General features: G+C 42.2%; 1 protein-coding gene across 2 annotated transcripts in view; it reads right to left on the reverse strand.

The window, feature by feature from the left end:
* Positions 1-22,762, reverse strand: part of RAB30 (RAB30, member RAS oncogene family) — a 75,565-nt gene that overhangs the window by 32,084 nt on the left and 20,719 nt on the right. The window contains exon 2 of one of the 2 annotated variants that reach the window (XM_045817923.1): positions 12,394-12,473. The exons of the other annotated variant lie outside the window; for it this stretch is intronic. The gene's annotated coding sequence lies outside the window, so the exon portion shown is untranslated. The remainder of the gene's footprint in view (positions 1-12,393; positions 12,474-22,762) is intronic. 2 annotated transcript variants of the gene reach the window in all.

Genomic DNA, 22,762 nt, shown 5'->3' on the forward strand with positions numbered 1-22,762 from the left:
CCAGGCCTTTATTTGTCTGTTTGTTTCTATTTCTGTGTGTATGTATGCACCTCCGGTCCCTTCAAGCCCTGCGCTCTTGCTCCCCCTTGCGCAGCATCACTCTCTGGGAAGCCTTCCTGGATTTGTCACCTTCCCCCACACACAGGTTCGGTTCTCCCATGACACCCTGACCGCAGCTTAATCATTGCAGCTACCCCACTGTTTATAATTCTTTCTTTACAGGACTATTTGCTCCATAAAACTAGGGTTCCTTCAGGGAAAGGCCTGAGTTATAATTCATCTTTGTGTCCCCAGCACAGTGCTGGAACATACAGGTACTTCCTCCTACTTCACCTTCCTGATGCCCCATTTCTTCATCTGTGAAATGGGAAGAATACTACCTACTTGAAAAGTTGGGATTAAGGTTAAGTATCCAAAGCTGACCATATGGTGGCTGGCATACAACCAGCCTTCAGTACATTTGATTAATATTCTCAGCACCTCCTGACTTAGCTTCTCTATTCTGTCCTCAGGACCAGGCTCTCAAGCCAGCCCTGTGCCCTTGCTGGGAGCCCTGTCCCCCATCCACATCCCTCAGCAGCGAGTCCTAAACTCCAGACCTGTCTGGGGCTCCCACCCCTGCCAGTGCCCTCTGGACTCTGCGGATGACTCAGCTAAGGCACTGAAGGCAGTAATGCAAACATTTCTTGAGCACCTTTGTACAAGGCAATGTCCCAGATGCGGTGGAAGTGACATAACATGTGTAAGGAATTTATGATCTACTAGGGAATAGGGAAGATGTAGGGAGACAATCAGACAAATGAAGGCCATGCAATTCAGTGAAGGAACAGGTTCTGTATCTCTAGGTGGAAGACAGGAAAGCCTTGGAGAATATGGCAATTGAACTAGACCTCAAAGGATGAATTTATGCCAGGGGGCTATTTCCAGAGATGTGTGTGCTCCACAAAACACAAAACTAAAATCACCTGCTCTTCAGATGAAAAGTAAATTTAGGAAATTCTGCCTACTGCATACCCTATAGGAGACCCACAATGCACAGCAGCAAGATTCTGAGAAGTCTTAAAGAACCTTATTTAACTTTGTTTAATCCAGCACTCCAAATTTGATTGTTAGTTCTCTATATTCTCTCCCCCCACCAAAGGATCATCATAGCATCTTGAGGACATACTTTAAGAAAAAAACAGGTTAAGTGTGTTACCCTTGCAAAGTCATATTTTGCCATAGGACCTCTTATAGATACCACCTTAACACCAGATTTTTCTAACAATGTAATCAGTAATTTAAAAAATTTTCCTGGCATTTTGCCCAAAGGGGGAAAAAAGCAATGGAAAACCGTACAGAACTAAGTAGCTGTCAAAACAACAAATACCCTCCTTCGCTAGTGTGAGGGGGACTGTACACCACAAGCCTTTCCGTCAAGGCAGGGAAACAACGCATCTCTGACCAAGTCCATTCCTTCTTTGGTAGGATGTTTACACTCCAGTAGCCACCCTCCCTCCCTCTCCAACCTGCTGACTGGGTGAAAAACAGCAGACTTGAAAGCAAAGGGAACAGCACTGCATAACAACAAGCCATCAGACAAGGCATGCTTTGCTCCTTAATATTTACCAAACAGTGGTGCCAGTAAAAGGCAAGAAGGGGCATTGTCCGCTGTCTGTCCTCACCCTGGAAGCACAGTGTTCAACGATACAGTCTGTGAGTTAAAAAATGTTTACTGGCAGTGAGGCATTGTGCTCACAATTCAGAGAAAAACAAGACATGGACCTACTCACAGATCCTGCTTCACAGGGGAAATAAGCAGGTAAAAAACTGCAGTGCAGCACGCAAAGTGCAAGCAAACAGTTCTATAAGAGGTGAGTACAAAATGCCAGCAAGGCACAAATGCAGGGCCTCCTTCACTTTGCTTAGACTCAAGGTCAGAAGGAAGACGTGGTAAAATAATGAGATTTCCCTTAGTGCTCAGAAGATTGGGAAAGAGTTTTGAAGACAAATCAAAACATATACAAATAAATAAACAGGGCCCGAGGGTTGAGCAGAACAGAGCAGGATAGTGCACGACTGAAAACACAATAGAAAAGCGCAGCCGCTCTTCCTGAAAATAGTTGGGGCACACGGAACAGCTGTGTCTAATTGCACTGGCTCCTGGCACTCCCACAGAAAGTCAGTGGAGTGCTTTTTTCTTTATAACAAAACCATACAAGTCCAGGGAAAAAGATGACTCACTTCACAGACTCAAGAAATCTGAATCCTAAACCAGAAGCAGGGCAAGCTGAGGCCTGGGCCAACATAAACCACAGCACCCTCCCGGCCCAGGACTGGCAGTACCGTGTCCCCAGGAGCAGAGGATGCTACAGTAAAAGGAGACAAGAGTGCAAGCTGCTTGAAAAGAAGTTCAGTCCCTATATCCTCTTCCTGCTGCCAGAATTCTAGAGGCTTAGTCTCTGGAGGGTAGAAAACAGGAATGCCTAGTCTTTGCTTTAAAATAATCTGGGGGAAGGGGCTGGGGAATACAGATGAAACAAAAGTGTCCAGGAAGTGATCACTGTGAACCTGGGTGTTGGGAACATGGGGGTTCACTGTACTACCCTCTCTACTTTTGTACATCTTTGATATTTTCCATAGTAAAAAGTAAGGGTGCCTCTGCCCAGAATGACCCAGCATGCTTGAAGGGAAACAAAACAAAGGGCACTGTGTCTGCTAAAGGCAGACAGCTTCCTGACTCTACCGCAGCTGGAAGGCCACACCCCACAAAGAGGACTGTAAGACCCCTCTAGGGCGCATGCCACCTGGAGGTGCCACCTCGGGGACTCCCCGAACAGCCCAGCCGTGCTATGGTGAGGCTCGGTTAATGATGTCATCCCATATCCAGTTCCCTGGCAGCTTTTCTTTTGACAGCTCTATTAAGATACAACTCACATAACCAATTCGCCTTTTCAAAGTGTACAGTTTCATGGTGTTTAGTATGCTCAGAGTTGTACAACCATCACCACTGGGATGATGGGAAAGGTATGATTAAGATATAATACTAAACTTCATTAAGATGAAAGTCACATACTCAATTCACTCTTTTGAAGTACACAATTCACTCTTCCGGGAACGGCGTCGTTAGGTATTCTAGGTACTCGTTAGGTATTCACAATGCCCCAGCATTTGACATACTGTTGAGGCTGTCCTACAAGGCAGCCTCTAACAAAACTGGGCTGTCCCAAACCCCTGGCAATAGAATTGTTTACCTTTATACCAAAAAAGGTCAGGAAAGCACCAAAACCTGCATGTGGCTTGTGCCAGAACAACTTTGCAGAGTTCGTGCTGTGAGACCTAGAGTTCTAATGAGGTTGTCTAAAAACCCACGTCAGCAGAACCTGTGGTGGATGCGTGTGTGTTGAGTGTGTCCGTGACAGGAGCAAGCATGTTCCTTCCTGAGGGGCAGGAAATCGTTGGGAAAGTATTGAAGGCACAAGCACAGTGTCAGAAAGCTAAATTTAAAAAAAATGATGCTTTTTGAGTAATAAAAATAATTATAAGGCTAAAAAATTAAAAACTAATCAAGTATATAATTCAGCAGTGTTTCACATATCACAGAGTTTTACAACCAAAATCGATTTTAGAGCATTTTTATCACCCCCCAAAGAAAACTCTGTACCCATTAGCACTCACTCTGCATTTCACCCACACTCCTGCCTCAGGAAACTACTAATCTATTTTCTGCCTCAATAGATTTGCCTATTCTGAACATTTCATATAAATAAAATCATACAGTATGGGATCTTTTGTGAGTGGCTTCTTTCACTTACCATAATGTCAAGGTCTTGACAGCTTTTTATTTTTTAAGATTTTATTTACTTATTTTTTAGAAAGAAGGGAAGGGAGAGAGAAAGGGAGGGAAAGAAACATCAATGTGTGGTTGCCTTGCATGTGTCCTTCCACTGGGGGCCTGGCCCGAAACTCAGGCATGTGCCCTGACTGGGAATCAAACCAGCAACCCTTTGGTTCACAGGCTGGCACTCAATCCACTGAGCCACACCAGCCAGGGCTTGAAAGGTTTGTTTTTTTTTAACCCACCCTATACCCTTAATCAGGAGCAACACAGCCAAGGATCACATTCAGAATGACATCTTGGGGAAGCCTCTAATAAAGATACAGACCACAGCAAATACAAAAAAAGCAACCTGAGGGAAACAGATATTATGCAGGGGGTGGGGAAGAAGTACCATTAATATTCTTACAAAAAGGAAATAAAACTGCATCCATAAAGTGAAAATAGATACTAGTAAAGGAAACTAAGAGAACAAGAGAGTTCTTAAAAATTGACAACTTAATAGCAAAAATTAAAAAAGACTCAATAAAAGGATTAAAAGATAAAGTTGAGGATATCTAGAGTGTAAAGGCAAAGATATGAAAAACAGGAGAGAGAAGTTAATATTCTAGAGAACCAGTACACAGGTCCAATGTCTGAATAAGAGAAATTCCCAAGAAACAGCCATGACAATATAAACAAGACTTTGAAGAACGGAAGGGTGCAGGTTGTCAGGTGGAGAGGGTCCAGAACAGCAAGCACAATGTGAAATTACTGAGAAACTGCCAAGAGAGGATTCTACAAGCTGAAGGATGTCCTTCACCAAGTGCTATAGAGAATCAGAGGACCCAGTAGAGACAGGAAACAGAGGACCCCAAGATTACCAGCACACGAAGAAGCCAACCAGACCAGAGAAGGTAAGTCCAGAGAGAGACACAGTGAAGCTGGTCGTCACCAACAATGCCACTGCTATTAAATGTTCTTTGTTCTAAATATTTAAAACATATGATTTACAATTTTCAACATTCTCAGAAATAGAACCCCAGCACCCATCACCCAGACTCAATAATTATGAACATTTTGGCCTGTTAACTTTGATCTATCCTTTTTTGTCCTTTTAAAAAACTTTGTTTACATATTTTAAAACAAATTCCACATCATATCATTTCACTCCTATGTACTTCAGAACCCATCTCTACATTACCCATTTTCTAACACCACAATAATACTATCACCTAGAAAATTAATAAGAATCCCTTAATATCAGTCTATAATAACATTTCCCCAACATCTCAAAAATGCCTTTGTACAATGACACTGTTACAGGCTAAAGTGTGCCCTCCACACACACAAGAATTTTTATGTTGAAACTCGAACCTCAGTACTCAGAATGTGACTGTAATTGAAGATAGGACTTTAAAGATGTAATTAAATTAAAATGAGGCCTTTAGTGTGGGCCCGAATCCAACCCCACTGGTGTCCTTGTAAGAGGAGATTAGGACACAGACAGACAGAGAGTCACCAGGGTGGCATGTGCACACAGGGACAACCATGCACAGAGACAGGAAGAGGACAGCATTTGAAGGCCAAGGAGAGAGGCCTCAGAGGAAAACAACCTTGACAGCACCTTGACCCTGGTCTTCCAGCCTCCAGAGCTATAAGAAAATACATTTCTGTTGTTTAACCAACCCAGTCTGTGATATTTTGGTACGGCAGCTATAGCAAACTAATACATAGACTATACAAATCAAAACAAGGTTTATATATTACATTTGGTTATCATTCTTAAGCCACATTATTTTTTATGCCATTAACTTCTTATAGAAGAAGCCAAGTCAGTTGTTCAACACTAAATTTATCTGCTGATTTGATAGAAAGGGAAAGAAAGAAAGAGAGAGAGATTTGTTGCTCCACTTACCTATACATTAATTGATTCTTGGATGTGCCCTGACTGGGGATTGAACCCACAACATTGGCATATCAGGACAATGCTCTAACCAAGCTACCCAGCCAGGGCCCTTAGAATGTAATTTAACTTGTCATCCTTTCCCCTGTATTTCCACTAAGTCAAAATCAGCTCTAGAGGCTTGATAAGACTTAGAGGTCTACTTTTAGGTAGGAATATTCCATAGGTGGTACTACATATTCTCTTTTTAACCTGACAAATTATGATAAATAAATTTGGTCCAGATTCTTTTCTGATTCTATTTGCTTTGACCATGTGCTGATGAAGTATCTGCTATCTCTGCCATGCTGTCCATCTGGGTTAGCTGATGGCATTTACTTTGTCCCACAGATGAGTTCTGCTTTGACCTACTGTGTAAGAGCTAAAGATAGGCAACAGAGAGACTAGCAGTGGAAAAGACAGAGAAGCCCACTCTCTGTAGCCATACCCAACCGGATGTCCAGTGCCCGGCCCACGTACCACCCTGTCTGATGTTGCAATGGTGGTGAGCCTCAGATTTCCTAGGGATTACTCACGGCCTTGCCCAATGACTGCCCCACTCGGACCTTTCGGAGCTCCCAGGAAAGCTAAAGCCAGACCACGGCCCCAAGTAAGCTTAGCATATTTTTAGATCTAAGAGTGGTAATGTCAACCTTTTCTGACAAAGCTTAATAGATTTATACTTGCATCTTTATTTTAAAAAAACTAAACAACATATAGTTCTGTAATACCAACATGGGTGACTAAACCATAAAGAAAAGTAAGGGAACGGTGAACACAAAAGTGTAGATAATCATTGCTTTTGGTGAGGAAGGAAAGAGACGTGATTTGGAGACAAGAGTACAGAAGCAGCTTCTAAGGCACCAATAATATTCCATTTTATGAGTTGGATGGCGGATACACAATTTTCATTCTATTATTCTTCTTTAAACTATAAATGTGTATAATGTGTTCCATATTAATCATTTTACAAGAGCAGTTGCACTATGGCTAGAACGCAGGGCTTGTGGAGTAGAGTGAAAGGAAAAAAGAGTGGGAGTGCAGTTGACTCTGAAGGCAACTGGGAGTCTTGGTGATGCTCTGTTGAGAGTATCTCCAAGATCATACCCAACATCAATGACAATGGCTTTCTCATAATCTTTCCATCAACAATGATGTCAAAAATCCTTTTTTTCCTCATAAGTTGCCCAGAGATGAAACATCCGACGTTGTAAGCCTTTCAGCAGGAATCATGATGTGTTGGTGTATTTTCAGAGAGGAGCTTCAACTTGCCCTAGGGAGCACATCTGCCTCAAATTCTTAAGTGACACAAAGCTGGAAGGGATGCAGAACACATGTTCTAGACAGCAGAATTGGGATAGATCTTGGTGAGCTGGAGTGACAGGTCCAATCTAGGCAAGTTATATCAAAGCTACCATTTACTGAGAACATATGGTATGCCAAGAGCTTTACATAATTTATCTCATTGAATCCTCACAACCTCATGCTGAAGCAGAGACCCAGGGAAGGAACCTGCCCAAGGTCACAAAGCATGTCAACAGCAGAGTCATAATTTGAACCTAGGTCTTCAGATTAAAGTTCAGTTGCACGTAAGATTTCTTCAGCTATCAGAAATTAACATTTAAAAACTGAATCCTCTTTACTCAGTTCAGTCTGTCACCTTCAGAGAACTGCCACCCAATTCTGTTTCCTTTGGGCCTATGAGGGTAGCAGCACCTCAGAAAAAGATTTACTGCAGACTGATTTCACTGATGAATGTAACATTCGGGGACCCTCTGACGGCTTCCAGGAAACTTCTGTCTGCACTCAAGAGGAAGTCTGTCATCACGAGTGAGCTGTAAAAGGATTCCCAGCTCAGCTACGTGTGCCTCCCCACCTATATTTAAGAGTTGGCAAAATTCAGGTTCTGCTATTGTAGATGAGGGTCCCTTACACAAAGGTTGCTGAGCAAGACCCCTTAGCCAGCCTGTTTCCCACCTTCAATTTTCTCTCATCCTCAGGGCTACTGCGATTTGATGGGTGTGTGAGGTTAAGAGAACAGCACACTGACTCCAACACATAGTCACAGAGGATGGAGCAATCCCAAAAGACAGCCAGAGAATTTTAATGAAAACCAGACAACTCCTGGGCACTAAGTCCAAATGCAGTTCAGGCTGCCAGCCCCTCCTCCTACAGCTAAGAATCCCTGAGCCAGCATTGCCCCAGAGAGCAGAGAAAAATCCATTTTGCATTCAGCAGCCTTCCTTAGCAGCCCCTTTCCAGGGTCATTTAGGTGAGAGGCAAGGAGCACACTAACTGCAATAGAACCCGGGGGCCCTGGGAGGCCCAGGGTGTGGCAGCAGCAGATCCGAGCCAACAGATTATGAAACAGTCATTTAAACAAACAAAAAAAATGTGCCTTTCTGCCAAAGCTGTCTGAACACAGCTGCATACAAGGCTAGTGAGGAATCTTAACAAGCTTAAAGGGACCGTATTTCAGATAGTCAAGAACTGAAGGTAATGAAAATTAATATTTTGAGTACTTATTATGTGTCAGGTGCTCTTACTCACTCTGCATTCACTTTGAGGTAGGAACTATAAACTGCATGTTACAGATAAGAACACTGACTCAGAGGTTAGATACCTTGTCCGAGGCTCACAGCTGGCAAGTGGTGAACCATGACTCAAAGTTCAACATGGGTGACACTTGTCAGAAATAAACTCGGAAACCTAACCTGTCCTGCCTAATAAAAAGAATCACTATTTACTGAACACTGACTATGGCCCTGGGGCTAAGCTAAGATTTTTGCATTCATTCTATCATCTAATCCTGGCAGCAACCAAACAGGATAGGAATCATTACTATCCCCATTTTCAATGAAGACACTAAGGTTAGATGTTAAATAATTTGGTCAAGGTCATGACACTGCCAGGATTTGATCCCTGGTCTCTCATTTCAGAGCCCCCATGTTAAAATACTCTAACAGCCTACAGAGGGGAACCACCTAGGCCATCATGCCCAGAAAGCAGGTTCCAGAGAGACTTCTGTCCCCCTTCCCAGCAGCTAACCCATGTTCCAGGGTTACCTGTTTTTAAAAAATATTTCATTTATTTGTTTTTAGAGACAGGGGAACAGAGGGAGAAAAAGAAAGAAACATTGATGTGATAGAGAAACATTGATCAGCTGCCTCTCATACATGCCCCGACCAGGAATTGAGTCAGCAGCCATCTGTTTTGTAGGCCTATGCCCAAGCAACCAAGCCACACCAGTCAGGGCATCCACGGTTGCCTTGTAATTCCTCTGAGCATTCCTCAGTGGGGGCACAGAATCACTGGCTCTGGGCAAGTTGACAGTGACACTTCCACCTTCCCAGGGACTGTGTGCTCTGTTGGCACTGCACATGTGAAGGAGAAGGCTACCACCATGATCCGGAGATGCTTATGAGTGTAGAAGCCGACAGCTCCTTTCTGCAGGCTATGCTCCACAGGCCCACACACCTCAGAGCAACCTCCACCCACCCCCTACAAAAGAGCTCACAGGCCTATTTTGTATTCTTAACAGGAGACCATGTGCCTCCTCTTAGAGCAACTGTGATTTCCCAAGGGAGACAACTGTCTAGACAGAGCATCCCAATCCATCTTGACAAGAAATGGGCCCCAACAAAGTCAGGTCTGAGCATTTAGTTGCGGGGGGCGGGGGGGGGGGGCGGTGCGCAGTGTTCAGTGGCCCAGTGAAGGCCCTGGACCTGGCACCCTGTGTTATCAGACTGAACACCACTATGCACAACAGCTGATATCCAGGGTTAGAACTGTCTTCCCAGCCACGCAAACATTACCTCAGGGGAGTCACATGCATCTTACACCTAACCGATGGGTCAGTCACACACAGGCATACTATGTAAACAGTTCCATTAATCAAGTTGAGACTCCAGAGAACTTTTCTATGCATGTTCAGAATTAAGCACCAGGCTGTGAGGTGAGCTGAATACCTCATATGGGCCAGGTACTGTGGAGGTACATTCACAGCAGATATCTTAATTATCTTCACAACATTCTGTGAGGTAGATAAGATTGCTATTATACAGTTAAGGAAACTGGAGCCCAGAGAGGTAACATAATTTGCCCAAAATCACAGAGAAAGTTGCAAAGCTCTGATTCTACTCCATTTTTAATATGACGGCACAGCCTTATATTCAGTCAATGATGAGGCCATTCATTATTCCTCAGGCATTTATGGAACACCTTGTGTGCACAGCTACTGTGCCACCCGTAGAGGACTCGACTGACAACGTGACAGCATAGGGCCAGTAACCAAAGAACTTATGTTCTCAATGAGGAAAGAAGGCAAGGTGGTCTGAAAGATAGATACAGGATGATGAGGTAGGGCCTTAGATGAGTGATCAGGACAGGCTTCTTGGAGGAAGTGGCATCTGAAATGAGAGCTGAAAGATGAGAATGAGCCAGCCATTTGCAAAGCTCAGAAAAGAAGAGCTCAGGCAGAAGAAACAGTGCAACAGCCGTCGGCAGGAGAACACTTGGCATGGCTGAGAACACAGAGGCCACCAGGACTGAGGTGGAGTGAACAACAGGGAAGAAAGAATGTTTGAAGTGAGGTAGGGCTTATTGATCGTGGAAAAGAGTTTGGATTTTGTCATTAAAGGCAATGGGAAATCAAAAAAGAGTTTTAATTAGGGGAGTGACAATCTGATTTGTGCCTAAAGAGAGAATTCTGGTTACCGGCTGGAAGAGGGAGTGCAGGGAGGGGGTGAGAGTCAGGACTGAGGGCAGACAGAGAGAAGAGCTCAGCTGATGTGAGGGCTCTCTGCCTGTCAATGCTGTGGAAAGTGGAATGAGCTGCCCCGGGGTGCTGATGACTTCCCTGTCATTGGAAACATTAAAGAATAAACCAAGCCCTGGCTGGCGTAGCTCAGTGGATTGAGGGTGGGCTGGGAACCAAAGTGTCCCAGGTTCGATTCCCAGCCAGGGTACATTCCTGGGTTGCAGGCCAGAACCCCCAGCAACCGCACATTAATGTTTCTCTCTCTCTCTCTCTCTCTCGCTCTTTATCTCCCTCTCTAAAAATAAATAAATAAAATCTTTTAAAAAATTTTTAAAAAAGATAACATTGTTTAAAAAAAAAAAAAAGAATAAACCAGCCCTGGCCAGTGTGGCTCACCTGGCTGGAGCATCGTCCCATAAACTGAAAGGTTACAGGTTCGTTTCAGGTTGGGACATGTACAAGAGGCAACAGATCAATGTTTCTCACTCCCATGTTGATGTTTCTCTCCCTCTCTCCCTCCCTCCCTTCCTTTCTCTCTAAAATCAATAATCATGTCCTTGGGTGAGAATTAAAAAAGTAAAAAAATAAACCAGATGACCCCTTGGCTAGACGGTTAAAGAATTCAATAATTGGGCAAGCAAATCCTCCTAAACATAAAATCCTTCTAAACCTTAAAATTCTGTGGACTTAAGAAAAAATCATTACTAATCTGACTTTCAGAACTGGCATTTCCAAAAATACAGGGTACAACTTCCTTGTAAATCCTACATTTTAAAAGGCAAATAAAAACAATACTGGCTTACTTCAGTCAATATGAAGTTATTCCTAGTTCACTTCTAAGTGTCACACAAGACGCTGAAAGGTTTGGGTGTAGGTAAAAGCACAGACTATGGAATCAGACAGCCTAGGCTGGCTCCATGATATCTGGCAAGTTATTTAAATCCTTTGGGTCTTAGTTTCTTTCTTTGAAAAATATGGGAAAAATAATGTCTAATTCAGGATAATTGCTGTAAGGACCAAAGTCCAACGTCTGAACATTATAATAAGAATAATGATAACTGACATTTATTGAGCTATCACTATATGTTAGCATGTACTATGTAATCCATTTGCATTTTTTCATCTAATCCTTACCCCTCCCCCAAAAAACAGAAGGTAGGCACTATTACTATCCCTGTATTAAAAATTAGCAAACAGGTTTTTAAAAGTTAAGTAACCTAGCCAAAAGTCATATAGCTAGTTATTGCTCAAATTGGGGGGCAGGGGGACAAACTAATAAATTCCAACAAAAAGTTGAAAGACAAAGGCAAAGAAACCCATATATACATAATTTGGAAAAAAAAAAGATGTAACCTACTGTTAAACTTAAAAAATAATTTAATTCACTAACTAGACATTTAGTAAATAAATATTTATTGAACATATAAATGAGACAGGATAATCCAGGATGGTGGCAGAGTAGGAAGAAGCTAATCTCCCAGGACCAAGCTGAAATTACAACTAAATTATAGAAAAATCGTCCTGAATAACCAACTGAACACTAGCTGGAGAGGATCTTATAACCAAGGACTTATGAAAGAAACCACATCACCACAACAAGACTAGTATGGAGTGTGGAGGAGGTGCAAGAGGGCCAGCTGGGCTCCCACGAATGGCTGCCAAAGTTTCAGAGGGATATTTCAGCAGCCAGCAGGGGTTGGGGTTCCCCCTGAGAACTGTGGTGTCTAAACCCCAAGCTGGGCTCCCCAGCCTACAACACCAGAACCAGTAAAGGAACCCACATAACATACAGCTATGAAAAGCAGCAGAGTTTCTGTCAACCAGGGAAAGATAGCTAGACATGCAGAGTCTCTTAAAGAGCCAATAAACAAAATTTTGTTTTCAGTCACTTACCCTGGGCTCCAGCAGAGGGAGGGCAGATGAGACCAGAGTCACATGAGAAGAGTCTGGTGTTGGTAGCTCTGGGGAGAGAACTGAAGGAATAGCCATTGGGATTCCTGTGCTCACTCATTCCCCAGACTGCAGAAGCCATCTTTCTCAGTCAGAGCACTCCTCTCCATAGAGCATCAGAGCATCAACCTGAGAGGAAGCAGTAGCCCTCCAGCAAGAATCCCTCTTACACCACATGGAGCTTAACCCCAGGTGCTGCGGAATACATCTGGAGGAACGTTCAGTGATTAAGCCTAACAGAAAACCTGCAGGTGGAGGCAGATCTCTAGGAGCTTTGAGACTTTAGCTGACCTCCCCGGGGCCTGGTACTAGTAAGAGCCAGCCTTGGTGCGCAGCCTGGTTCTGTCAGTATACACCCAGGTCCAGTAGAGGGAGGCACAAGCTGTGGATTGCTCCAAACAGGTTACACAGGGCCAGTCACAGGTGGCATCTGACATAAGACTTCACCAGAATCTTTGCACGTCTACCTAATACAGAGAAACAAACATAAAGAGGCAGCCAAAGTGGAAAGACAAAGACAGACCCCAAATGAATAAACAAGAGAATTCTCCAGAAGAAGAGCTAGATGAAATGGAAGCAAACAATTTATCAGATGTAGAGTTTAAAGTAATGAATATAAGGATGATCAACAGCATGAAAAAAGACATAAAAACCATAAAAAAGGACCAGTCAAATATGAAGAATGAAATATCTGAAATAAAAAAATACACCAGAAGAAATACACAGTAGGGTAGATGAAGCAGAAGACTGAATCAGCAATTTGGGAGACAAGGTAGAAAAAATACCCAAGCAGAGCAAAACAAACAAACAAACATTTTTTTCAAAGAGGAGAGTTTAAAGGACCTTTGGGGCAATATGGTGCATAACATCTACATCATGGCAATACCAGAAGGAGAAGAGAGTGAGCAATGGATTGAGAACCTATTTGAAGAAATAATGACCAAAAACTTCCTTAATCTGGTGAAGGAAAAGACACACAAGTCCAGGAACCACAGAGGGTCCCAAACAAGATGGACCCAGAGAGGCCCACGCCAATACACATCATAATTAAAATGGCAAAGCCTAAAGACAAGGAGAGAATCTTAAAAGCCACAAGAGAAAATCAGTTAATTACCTACAAGGGAGCTCCCATAAGACTGTCATCTGATTTCTCAACAGAAACATTTCAGGCCAGAAGGGATTGGCATGAAAGTCAAAGTGATGAAAAGCAAGGACTTACAACCAAGGCTACTTTACTCAACAAGGCTATAATTTAAAATTGAAGGAGCAAAGAGCTTCACAGACAAGAAAAAGCTAAAAGAGTTTGTTACCACCAAACCAGCACTGCAACAAATTCTAAAGGGCTCACTTTAAGAAGAAGAAGAAAAATAAAAATCAACATATAAGTAAATAATTGAATGAGTAAATCATTCCAACAAACATTGAGTTCCTACCAGGCACAGCATCAAAAAAGTAAAGTTGCAGAACATCAATTTAAATGCAAGTTGGTCATTCAAACCACAAGCTTAAAACTGCAGATATATTGCCAACATAATGCCCCATAGTCCTTAAAAGAAGGTCCTAAGAAATGTCATTCTCATACAGACCAAAAGAAGCCAGAGTAACTACTGTTCTTTCTTTGAAAAGTCAGACAATTAGAGGGGTGTTCAGAGAAGTTGGCAGAAGACAGAGTACACAATAAATGGAAGACTACAAGAAATAGTTTCCAAGAAAAGATGAGAAGCCTTCCAAAGGAAGGACAATCTAAGAGAACAAAGCCTAGCTTATTAACTAGGAATCTGCTAATGAACTTCATTAGAATTATGGGAAAGAATACCAAGTCTCAAAGACATTTAGATGAATGGGTTAAGGAGGAAGGGGATGCATGATTTGTTAAGCAGCAAAAGGTAACTGATTAAAGACGCGATTTAAATATAGAGTGTGTATTATGGAATCAATGTTAAATTTCTAGGGCATGATAATGCTGTTGTGGTGATGTAGAAGACTGTCCTCACACTTAGGAGATAAATGCTGACATACTTAGAGATCAAGTATCATGATGTCTCCTCCATAAAACATAAATCTGCATACATAAAGATAAAGCAAATGTGGCAAAATGTTAAGAATTAGTAAGTCTAAGACTTTTTGAGTATCCTTTATACTAATCTGTTCCTTTGAAATTTTTGAAAATGAAAACTCAGAAATATAACTGCATACCTATCTCTAGAACGTGGTGATACTGAATACTTATCTGGCACCACAGCAGCCACCATGAAGGTACTTCTGTACTTTGCTGTCCTCCCCATTTTTACTGAAAGTGACTACTGCTACTGAAGAGGGAGGTGGAGTAATCCAGGGGTACACCCTGGGAGAGTGAAGAGAAAGATTCACTAATAGATAAGAAATGCTTAAAAGTAGGTATTAACGGCAAGAACCACTAAGTGAGGTTTTTCTCCCTGATACAATTGGGAGGAAAATGTGGCAGTTGGCTGAAACCTGAAAAGAAAAAAACTTTGGCAAAAAACATGGGCAGGTCCTTGAATTATTTTATGTTAGAAAACAAATATTCATGTGTTTCTCTATTTTAAGGGATTTCTCAAATGCCTACTAATGAGAATATCTTGTATTACATCTCTTCCCCCTGAAAATCTCTCAAGTTCTTACCATTAGAGCCTGAATCTGTTTTTTCACAACCTAATGAAAGCCTCTTTTATTTAATTTGGGTTGTCCTCCCAGTGACATGCAGCAATTATTAATGCTGTGTATTGACTTATATGAACCATGCCAGGGGTGTAGGTTCAAAGGACATAGCTTTCTGAGCTTAAATCCAAGAACCTCAGCTTTTCTATGCCACATAGAGAAACTCTGCTTACAGTAAATGGCAAACAATGCCCATGCTGCTTTTTATATTAAAAGCGGTAAGCCAGATAGGGAGGGTTTTTTTTTTTAGAATAATCTCTATAAATCTGCTAAAAATGTCTTTGACTTCAAAAATCTCCAATGAAATAAGCCCATGTATTACCATTGTCAGGCAAGAAAAGCATTCAACTTACAAGAAAAGAAAACATCACAAGGTACCATACATCTAATGAGTTGGTTGTTCTCATCTGTCAGAACTAAAAAAATTAATGCAGCAAAGATATTTGTTTTGGGCATTATTTGGCTCAAAGCCAAATCCATGCATGCTCATGCCTTTTTACAGAATCCCTCCATTCTTTAGCCCACAAACCCCAGGATGCCTCAGACTATAGTTTGAAACTATAATACAACTTTAAATTAAATGGTTGTTCAAAAAGAAGAAGAAGAAGAAGAAGAAGAAGAAGAAGAAGAAGAAGAAGAAGAAGAAGAAGAAGAAGAAGGTGGTACCACATGCAGAGAGAATCTTCCAGTTGCCTCTACAAACTTCATCAGATTCAGAGAAACCAACCAGGCTGTCACATCTGCAAGGAACCTTCAATATTCAGAGAATTCTTCTGCGCACGTTCATTCTTGAAACTGTTCAGTGACACTGTAAAGACAGCTGCAGAGCACTAGGCTTTTCTGGCTCACATCTGCATACTAGCACATACAGCTGGTGAAAGGATATGACATCAACAGACCTGGGCATGGGTCTAGCTCAGTCACTGAGTTCGCATTCACTTGTCACTAAAACTGTTAACTGCTTCAAGTACAATTTGATTGACTGACACATTGATTCACTCATTGGACAAACATCTGTTGAACAAATTTTATATATCAATCCAAGAATGGGGAAACACACATGAAGGGGATGTGCACCCTGCCCCCAGAAGCTCATAAATGAAGAAGCACAGTCCAAACACTTAGGCAAACAGGAGTAAAGGCTTCTGAACAGGTTAAACATTTGAGCCTGGATTTGAATCCTGGCTCTACCACTTATTGGCTAGGTGACTTTGGGCAAATTTTATTTAATCTGTTCAAGCTTAGTTTCCTCAGTTGCAAAATGAGAATGGTAATTATACCTATTATACTTGTTTACTGTCAAAGTTAAATGAGGTAATATATAGTACTACACATGTCAATAAACTTTCTTTTTTATTTATTGATTTTAGAGAGAAAGAGAGGGGAGAAAGAAAGAAAAACATTGATTTGTTGGCCCACTTATTTATGCATTCATTTGTTGACTCTTGTACATGCTTGGACCTGGGATCAAACCTGCAACCTTGGTATATCAGGACAATGCTCTAACCAACTGAGCTATCTGGCCAGGGCTATGTCAATAAACTTTCAATAAATATTGGCTGTGATTATTATTCATTATTATCTGGATGGTTATACTAGATATCATTTAAGGTCCTTCGCAACACTAAGATTCTACGAATTAGGTGTGTCACCCAGAAATTTAACATCTTTGGGCCTTGTGTTCTTTTTTTTTTAAGTAAGTGTTACTTTTCTTTTTTTTTAAGATTTTATTTATTTATTTTTAGAGAGGGAAGGGAGGGAGAAAGAAAGAGAGAGAGAAACATTAATGTGCAGTTGCTGGAGGCCATGGCCTGCAACCCAGGCATGTGCCCTGACTCAGAATCGAACCTGCGACACTTTGATTCACAGCCCACGCTCAATCCACTGAGCTACACCAGCCAGGGCGGGCCTTGTGCTCTTTATTTGTTAAATGAAAGGGTATATAGTTAAGTGATCTCTGAAGACCTTCCAACTCTAGAATGTTAGAAAGGCTCTATGATTGACATTACATGATTTCAGACATGTCTTGGTGCCCCTGCTTAAATAAACCAGTACAACAAAGCAAGTGCCAAATCAGTCATCTTTCTCTGGTGAGGGTCTGAATCTTTTTTCACGCTAGTTCCTTTAATCTTATAACCCACCCATTCATACTAGGCTATACCTGAGGTATGAGTCCCCAAAGAGAAAAGCAAGTGGGGAAGAAGCCAGGTCCCTGTCCCCTTCCTTCAGTCCAGGCAGTGGCATCCAAAACACAAGTGGGAGAGGTACAATGAATGAATGGATTCATTCATTCAATTCATTCACCCACAGAAGCTTCCCACATACAGAGGGAGGAGTGCCTTCCTGTGCCTCACAGCACCTACCACTTGTCTCCATATGTGACTTTCCACACCGCCATTTTATCTGCCTGCACCTACAGCTAAGCTGGTTGAGGCCTGGGACTTTGTCGTACTGACTTTGCATCCTCGATCCAAAGCACAGTGCCTAGAATGTGACAGGCACCTAGTGATTTAAAAACAGACTAAAATTCATATCTCCCCAGGACCAAAACTATACATTTGCAAAATGACTAGGCACTTTGGGGATCCTTTCCTAAGGGTCACCAATCCAGCAGAGTCAAGAACTAGCTGTGTGACCATGGAGGGGGGCAGGTAATGGGGGGGGATCATTTCACCCTCCGGTTCTCAGTTTCCCCCTTGATTAAAAAAAAATGAGGGGAATGGATTAGATCAGGGGTTGGCAAAGTATGCAACTATGGCTCATGGACCAAATCCAGCCTTTGTGCCCTACCCCCAAGTTTCACATTTTCACATTTTTAAACGTAAAAGCAAACAAAGAATAATATGCATCAGAAACTGTTTGTGGTTCCCTAAAATGAATATACTTATTATCTGGCCCTTTACAGAAAAAGCTTGCTGCCCTTGATTAGATTACCACTAAGGTTCCTTCAGACTGCTGGTTTCCTTAACAGTCTGATTCTGGCTCTTTGCAGAGAGTATTCCCAAGACGGAAACAATACTTGAGGCACAGCAGGAGCTCAGTTGTTATTTGTTATTGAATAAGTGGGCTTTGCAGCTGTGACCCTAAGAACTAAGTCCCCCACCAAGTGGGTTCATGTGTATCAAATGACCACCTATAATGCCCCCAGGATCGGCTCCCCACAACAAGGCGAACACATGGCTCTACTGGCCCTTTGGATGACAGCAGCCCCTGTATCAGCCTGGAGCTCAGATAACCAGGATTAAAACTCACCTTGTTCCACCAAATAAAAAAGGCATTTAGCCATCACCTGAACAAACCCCTTGGGCAAGTTATAAAGCTGTCTAGAAATAGCTATCAGAAACACAGATCATCCAAACAGATTATCTTAATAGCCATGGACCCAAAAGAATAAATCCCACCTACAGTAAGGCATATGGAATAATATAGCACACAACATTGTTTCTTTTTCCCTCTGTTAAGAATATATAATACCAAAACAAGGAGTTCAAACAGTTATGTCAGGCAGCAAGCCAAGGAAAGTCTAGAATATATGGTCCTATTAACACTAATGGAAGCTGGAGCAGGTGAAATAGAAAACAAAGCTCCCTGCCTTGGCTCTCACTACACATATTTTTCCAAAATAAACAGCCAGTAATTACTCTTTTAATGTTCCTCCTCTGTACATCCATAAATCACTCCTAAGGCTATACCTTTTGCTGATTTCAAAGGATGAGTTTCTCTCTTTCTTGTCCCCCCTTCCCTTTGCTCTTCCCCATTCTGTGTGCCTACGAGGCATTCTCCTAACAGGCGCTAGGGATGCTTTTCTGCCATCCCTCAAGCATCTCCAGTAGTACAAGTATAACACACCCCAACCTCATACTTTGTCAGAGGTCCTTAGAAATTGCAAAGTTGACCTAGATATTCTGCCCTCTTTACTTTCCTCTAATGAAGCTACTTGGGGCTCTCCCTCCTCTCAACTGACCAGAAGCCAGAAGGTCCCCCCATGCCCAATAATGGGGTGGATTAATACAAGTCGCTCCCTGCCCCCACCCCTAGGCACCATACTCCAGATACACTGACCTGGAAGGTTGAAAAAAAAAAAAAAAACCCTGTGTATCTCAATGGTTACTTCTAGGTTCTTCATAAACCAGGGAAGAGAATAAAGTTTGAATTTGTCTTCCTGACTCATTAGGTACGCTTTTCCTAAGCCAGAAAGGACAAACAGATGCTGGCCCTCTGCTAACCTCTGTATGAGCCTCAGAAAATTCCCTTTACTTCCCAGAGTATTGTTGTTTTCATGTGTTTTAAATGAGTAAAAAATGAGTTTAATCTTAGCTGAAGGATAAGGATAATCTTTGCTTAAAGATAAGGATCCTGCACTCAGGTTATAGTGTTGGATTCTGGGACTGTCCAAGGAGAAGGCCAACAACGGCTGTTCTCTGCTCCCTGGTCCACACAGCCTTCCCACATTTTCTCCCAATCCTACCACTGTCATCCCTGCTTCATGGACTGAGCATGGCCTTGAGCCTGCATCAGCCCTTCTTGGCAGCTCCTGCACTTCTCCTGCGGAGCATGTGATCCAGAGCAGCCACTAGAGCCTAAAAAATCACTACTCAGTGAAAAAGAATCTCTGGAAGGAGTCTAGGTAATTAATGTATAGAAATGCAGACTGCCTCCACCACAAGAAAAACTGCTATGCTATCCACTTACTTCGTCGCTATAAAAGGCATCGCGGACTATTAATATTTACACAAAGAAGAGATTCACATGTACCTTTTGAATGTGAAGTTTAATAGGAAGTTTGAGGAGATTCAAATAAGCGTTGAAAAACACATTGGCCTACCTATTATTATCAAGTATATGTGGGAAAATTGCATATTAATACTCAAACTAGACTGCTCTTTATTCTTTTAACAGTGTACATTCATCTTGGTAAACATAGCACCATTCTCATGCCTCAAAGCAGAACTGACCACTCCCTCCATTCCCTCTACTTTGGGGGCCCAATGTACCCTCTAAGGACTTTAATAAAAGGACCTGTGACCCTTTATTACTCATTTGTCTCTGTGATTGCCTCCCCACACCCCACTGCTTCTGATACCCCAGGCTGTAAGTCCCTGAGGACAAGGATACCATCTTATTCCTTCTTCAGCACTCAGTGTCCAACAGACTGCCTAGCACACAGCAGATACCATGTAACACCAGATGGAAAAGAGAGAGAGGTGGCAAGCATTTAGAGGGCAGAAAATGAATCTCTTATTCTTTGTTACCTGGCCTATAAATATGGTTTTTTTAAATTTATCTATTTTTAGAGAGAGGGGAAGGGAGGGAGAAAGAGAGGAAGAGATACATCATGTGTGGTTGCCTCTCACAATGCCCCCTACTGGGAACCTGGCCCACAACCCAGACATGTGCCCTGACTGGGAAACAAACTGGTGACCCGTTGGTTCACAGCCCATGCTCAATCCACTGAGCCACATCAGCCAGGGCCATAAATATGTTTTTAATTAGTGGATGAACTAAAAAACAAAAAAGCAGTCGTACTGAGACATGAAAGTACACAGCTTGGTTGTGGAGTAATAAATATCATCTTTCATTAATTCTAAAAACATTTTTTCTTACATTTTGGCAGCTTGGAAATTAGGATGCATTTTACAATGGAGGGCATCTTGGTATTTCAGCACTGGGTGCTTGCTCAGGATTCGTCACATATGCTAGAACTTGCATGAGTCAAAACACTGCCCCACAAAGGAAAATGCTTCATCACTTGTCACTTGCTCGCCACAAGGCACCCCCTCTCACAATGAAACAAAGGTCAACGTGTTAGTCTCACAGCAGCTCGTGAACAGTGCAGAATTCCCACATATTTGCTGATTACTGTCCTGTACTTTTGTGCATTTTAAGTGCTAATCATGGGTTGAAAAACGGTTAAGAGTGATACTACTAACCCTAAACAGTTAATAAGACCCACAGTCAGAAAGAAAAAGGAGATTGTAGGTAAGTATGAGAGTGGTGTAGGTGTGACTGGTACCACTCTTATACGTTCTAGATGCTAAGTAAAACCGTATCGACAATAGTGAGAAATAAGGAAGCAATTAAAGCAGTAAGTGTTGCTAAAGGTGTAAAGTCAGTGAGCAAGCAACGTTCACAGATATTGGAAAAAGTTGAAAAAATGCTTTACATGTGAATTAATGAAAAACAGCAGTTGACAGCATTTCTGAGGCAATAATTTTCACGAAAGCTAGACAATTGCATACTGATCTGTTAAAAGACAAGCCTGGAACGAGTGATGAGAGTGATGAAGTGTTTAAAGCTAGTCATGGATGGTTTGATAAATTTAAAAAAAGAACTGGCATTCCTAGTGTGGTGAGGCATGGAGAGGCAGCCAGTGCCAACAAAGAAGCTGCCAAACGAGTTTAGGGATTATGTAGAGGCTAAGGCTTTTGTCCCCCAACAAATGCTTAACTGCAACCAGACTGGCTTGTTCCGAAAGAAAATGCCTAATGGATCCTACATCACTCAAGAGAAGGCATTGCCAGGGCACGAGCCGATGAAGGACAAGCTAACTGTATTGTGTGGGAATGCTAGTAGGGATTTAAAACTTAAAACTGGTGCATCAAAGTGAAAACTGGTGAGTTTTCAAAAGAGAGAGAATGTGATAAAAAGCAAGTTAAGTGTGATGTATAGCGCCATTACTAAAGCTTGGGAGATAAGGCAGTTCTTCACAGAGTGGATAAATGAAGTTTTGGGCCCCAATATGAAAAAATATTTGCAGGGAAACAAACTGCCTCTGAGGGCTTTGTTAATTATGGACCATGCTCCTGCTCACCCTCCAGGCTCAGAGGACGACTTACTGGGAGTTCAGTTTCATAACCGTTAAGTTCTTGCCCCCTAACACAACTCCTCTGCTCCAGCCCCTGGACCTGCAGGTCATTTCCAACTTCAGAAACCTCTACGAAGGTCCTTTTCCAGAGATGTTTTGAAGTAACCTCAGATACACATTTGACACTCAGAGCGTTCTGGAAGGACCATTTTAATATCCTCCACTGTGTTACTCTCATAGATGAGGCCTGGTGTGAAGTTTCTTACAAGACCATGAACTCTGCCTGTAAGAAATTGTGGACAGAAGCTATAACTCCAAGGGACTTTGAAGGCTTTGAGGATGATCCTGGTAGCCCAATAGTGGAGCATATTGTGTCTCTGAGCAAGTCCATGGGCCTGGAGGTCAATGCTACAAATGTCGAAGAGTTAGTGGAGGAGCACAAGGAGCAGAGCTCAGCACTGAGGAGCAGCAACAGAGAGTGGCTGAGGATGTTTCTTCAGGTGAGGAGGAGGGAAGGGAGGAAGTGTCTACTACACTGATAAAAGAAATGTACAGTAAATGGGTTCAAAACTTTGTGGAAAAACATCACCCAGACAAAGCTCTAGCAAGCAGCCCAAATGTGAACCTGTTTAATGAACAATGTCATACTTTAGAAACATTTTGAAACATAGACAGAAACAAGTTTCTCTTGATAGGTTTTTAGTGAAATCCCCTAAACCTGAGTCTCCAACAGTATTCAGTGAAGCCAAGAGACAGAAGACAGAAGAAACACCTGAGAAATTGCTTGAAATTGTCTTGGAAGAGGACTCTTCCTGCAACAACTAACCC

The sequence above is a fragment of the Phyllostomus hastatus genome, unplaced genomic scaffold, assembly GCF_019186645.2.
Source record: "Phyllostomus hastatus isolate PE091 unplaced genomic scaffold, TTU_PhHast_1.1 phas_scaffold_317, whole genome shotgun sequence".
Lineage (NCBI taxonomy): Eukaryota > Metazoa > Chordata > Mammalia > Chiroptera > Phyllostomidae > Phyllostomus > Phyllostomus hastatus.